Source organism: Frieseomelitta varia, unplaced genomic scaffold (assembly GCF_011392965.1).
Source record: "Frieseomelitta varia isolate USP_RPSP 00005682 unplaced genomic scaffold, Fvar_1.2 scaffold_1736, whole genome shotgun sequence".
NCBI lineage: Eukaryota > Metazoa > Arthropoda > Insecta > Hymenoptera > Apidae > Frieseomelitta > Frieseomelitta varia.
In genome coordinates this window covers 1-4,518 of record NW_025109457.1, presented here as the reverse complement: position 1 = coordinate 4,518, position 4,518 = coordinate 1, and the positions used below count along the sequence as shown (strand labels likewise).

At 27.7% G+C, this 4,518-nt stretch overlaps 2 long non-coding RNA genes across 2 annotated transcripts; both read right to left on the bottom strand.

Annotated features, from left to right (window-relative positions):
* Positions 1-244: 244 nt before the first annotated feature.
* On the bottom strand, positions 245-3,303 carry LOC122538702. Its single transcript, XR_006308909.1, has 6 exons — positions 3,151-3,303; positions 2,827-3,001; positions 2,377-2,582; positions 2,039-2,269; positions 1,616-1,956; positions 245-1,538 (listed from the first exon to the last, which is right to left on the bottom strand). It is a non-coding gene; the product is annotated as an uncharacterized LOC122538702 (long non-coding RNA).
* Positions 3,304-3,355: 52 nt separating this feature from the next.
* On the bottom strand, positions 3,356-4,512 carry LOC122538703. Its single transcript, XR_006308910.1, has 3 exons — positions 3,984-4,512; positions 3,728-3,900; positions 3,356-3,645 (listed from the first exon to the last, which is right to left on the bottom strand). It is a non-coding gene; the product is annotated as an uncharacterized LOC122538703 (long non-coding RNA).
* Between the last annotated feature and the right edge of the window lie 6 nt (positions 4,513-4,518).

The window sequence follows — 4,518 nt, the reverse complement described above, 5'->3', positions numbered from 1 at the left end:
ATTTGTGACTTTTGTTTTGTTAAGATATATATATAATTTTTTTAATAGTTCAAATGTTTTGTAAATACAGTAAAAATTTCTAATAAACTAATAAAAATTAACTAATAATTCACGTAATTTTTTATGAGACAAACCAAAGTAGAATATATATTAAAATTGTTAGAAATAACTGTTTTTTCTGATTTTATTGTTTAAAAATAATCATTTTTAATTAATAAAAATAAAAATTTTATAACTATATTGCATTTTATACGTTCCCATAATGTCTTTTAATAGGTATCCGATTTTACCTATCTTACCTCAATGGCGTAAAACCAAATTTTTACATATCTCTAGAAAATTTTACTTTTTCATGAGCCAAACAAGCTTTTTGGGCCAAAGGAAAGTTTAGTCATTTTCTTATTGTATAAAGTCCAATTAAGAGATTTAGTCTTATGCGAATCTTTTTCTGCCAACCAATTTTTTGTTACGAAGCTAGATACATTATATACCCGGCTCAACTCTACTTTCCCCTACTACATAAATAACATTTTATGTTTAACAATATCACATAAAAAATCATATAACAAATTTTGCAAATTTAAAGTTAAAATTTCCTACCTAAATCAAAAATTTTTCAATACACATAAATCATTATTTTTTTTATAGAGAATATCGATTTATGCATATATTATTCCACTTCAAAAAGTGATGTTAATTTTGAAGTCCCGAAATCTCCAGCTACAAAAAAAATTATTACTGTCAATTAACGCATATACTACATAACTCCAAAATGACAAAGATATTTAAGTGCTAATTCTTACTCGATCATTCTGAATAGAATTATTTACATTAATATTTACTGCACTATCTCTGTATTCGTTGCTTTGGACAAAAGGGAAAGATTTAAATATTATGTTCGCTGTTTTACAAAAATGTATATTTACGAAAATGTATTGTAGTTTGAAAATGTATTAACAATTTTTGGTAATTATTTAGAAAAGGGGGGAGGGGGTCTAACCGATTTCGACGATTTTTGAATATGTTGTAGAGATTAACATTTTGAACAACTTTTTCCTATACATATAACCGCCGTTCGGCCTTAGTTTCCGAGATTTTTGCAAAAAACTATTACTACTACTCCGATGAATATTGCCTAGCTACGTGCCTGTGGCAGCGTGTGTAAGCGTTCAGTCGCCGATTGTTTATAGTTTCTATAAATACCTATAAATACCTCGAGGCGGCCGGCGTAGACCGGTGTACTTAAAAATTCGATTTGAGTAGCCGGCCGCCTCACGGCGACCTGAAGAAAAGACCTAACCAGAACTTTACTTAAACCCAACTATTTTATTTAGTAACTAATTTAATGGATTAGGTTCGGGTTAGATTTTTTATTCTGATATATCCATGCTGTTATATCAGAAATCTTTAAAAATGTTGAAATAATTTCCTCTGCATAGGAAACCTTATCATTATGTATGGTTTTGTCAAAATCAGCTGCTGTATTGACTAATATTTCTTTCTTATACGAATGATATTTTCTTATACGTTCTTGATATCTGAAACATAAGGTGTACGTTATAAGAAATAAATTAAAGATTTATATTTTATAAATAATGTAATGTAATTGTCTTACATTTTGTAATTATTCCACATAAAAATTGCACACAATTTAGTCACGTTAATAAACGTGATTGTAATAATTTTCGGACTGTTTCCAGAAGACTTTTTGTCCACATACTTCGTATTACATTGGTGAAAAGATGATTACAATCAAAGTAATTTTTCAAACGTAGTTCGAAAAGAATTTCTAATATTCGTACCCAACTATTGTTTTCTTGTTAGACCATGCTATTGGAACTAGACAATAAATAAAGTTCATGAAATCCAGAAAATATTTTTCATCTATTTTATAAAATGAATTGCAAAATACAGATATGATTTCATTGACTATTGTTTCTTCGTTTGTTGACAGATCTAAAAAAAAAAAATAAGGTATAAATTATTTATAATATGTATGCCATAATAATAAAATGTAATCGAAATGAAAATACCATACCGTCTTCTTTTAGAGCTTCAAACAATAATAACATAAGATTCTGATTTTTTTCAGATCAAAATAATCATTGCCAACTAATATTTTTGAATAATATAAAGTAATGTGTTTTGCTGTAACTGTCAATGTAGTAATAATTTTAGACTGTGAATACCAATTTTTTGCTATATCATCATTCCTATGTATCTCAGATAAAGCGTATCGTAGAACATCTTTTACTATTAGAATATCGAACTGAAAAGAAATAGTATATAGACAAACAAACCAAGAAAAAAAAAAAAATATATATATATATATATATATATATCTTTCTAAAAATACGTAAAAGAACTTATTCTTACTTGTGTCAATGATTCCAAAATTTCATTTCTTTCAGAATGATTCATGTATTTCATTAGATTAAACATCAGTTCCGTTATATTTTCAATGTCCTGCCTTTGCTCCAGCAACCAACTTCGTAAAATTTCATTGTAAAAGTTAAAAAAATTAATTTTTGCGTTAAGAAGTCCAAACAGATTTTCTAGCGCATCATCCCCTTTGAAATAAGCTGTAAGTTTGTTTAGGTATGTAATGTATCCTTTTTCAGTGATTCGGTTAAAACATTTCACGCAAATGAAATTAACGAAATTCTTAAGCTCGGCAAGGAATTTAATATCAGTATCGTTCTCTACATTTTGTGCTTGAGATTCATTATATTTTCTTCTGAATTATAGAATCTCTGAATTTTTACGACCGTAATCAAGGGCTATTCTCAATGTGATTAAAAACGCAGTTTGAGTGCTGGTACTTACAGGTCAACTGAATAGCATATCAAGATTTCGTCAACATTCTTCTATGAAACAAACATAAGATTTATAATCTTTGTTGTATCGATTTTTATTCCAGTATTAAATAAGTAATTTCGGTGAAAAATATGTGTGCCAGCGGGCTATATTCTTTTAAACATATTTCTAATAATGGTATAAACTGCAACAATTAATTCATAAATTTTAAACATTTCTCCTACAGAAATCATTATGGTATACACAGTGAAGAGCACAACTGTACATATTCAATGGCGAATATTTTCAATCTTGTGTTGAATATTAAAAATATAAAAGTTCAAGGGAACTTACCACTTTGTCGTCCAACTCCAAAGTTCAAAGTTTAACAAAATGATGAAAAAAATCGTGCAGCGAGTTTCAAGGAGTCGTTGTAAAGCGAAAATTTCAATTTTCTTTCAGCCATAGTGAATTTAGTCATCAAAAAAATTTTTTAATATTTACCATAATAAATTTGAATTTTTACAATTTTCGAGAGAAAAATATCTTTGCATTCCCAATTGATATAATATATGCTAAATGGTATAAAATCATCTCAAAATAAAAAAATTAAAAAAAGAAGAAACGATTTGACTACTTTTAAAGTAAACGCTCCACTGCTACAGTTACACTGTTATACTTTTTACTGTAACATAAATGGATAGGATAAAAACCTGTTCTTTGAGCGGACCATTAATTAGATTTTGATTATTGACATTTAAAAGAATATAATAGCCGAAACATTCGACAAATGACATTGTTACCGCAAGCGCTTCATATTGATTTGTTTGTACACTTTGTATAAAAAATCTGAAAAAAGGATAAATATGTATACTCTAATGTGCTCCAATACATTCAAAAAACATCTAATTTAATTAATTGAATAAATAACCTTGTCTCATGTTTGTAAAGAAATTTGTATACAAGTGACGAGGATCAACACATAATTTTTGAAATTAACTAATGGTAATGAATACGGATAAATAATATTAGCGCAACATTGCCTTCCATTTTGTAAAACACACCATAATTTTTGTAATAATAGTTTATTACACTGTACCAGTCCTGAAAAGAGAATGTATTAGTTAATATTATAAACTCGCGATATTAATATAAATAATTATTATGAAGGTAAATGTATTATTTACCTTTATTTTGTTTACAGTGGTATTTATTTTGTTTACATGGTATGCATAGACTTCCATACAGCTAAGGACAATGCAGGGTCCATTTCATCAAGACTATTTATGATACTTGTTACAGTTTTTTTCTTTTCATTTTATCTAATATTACATTAGCATTAATCATTGATGTTAATAGAGTGAATGCTGTTTTGATTGGAATTACATCAGTTTTAAAAAGTTCCAAAATTTGTTGCTACTTATAATTTTATTACGAACTTTAATCATTTTTTCAACCTCTTGGATAGAAACTTTATTTCAATAAACACTATATCCATATAAACTGGATATTAGTATGCTCTAACGTTTTACTTTGATATCCTTTGCAGTGAGAGAATACAGAAGCAAAATATTATCCCAACAGATTTTATTAACGTGACAACTGCCATAATGTACGTTTTGTTGGAAAAATAGTTCGGAAAAAACAGCCTCACTTAAAGAAATACTTAATATCTTTGCACACAGCGTTTCTTACTATTCGTCACACCTTGGATGCACACAC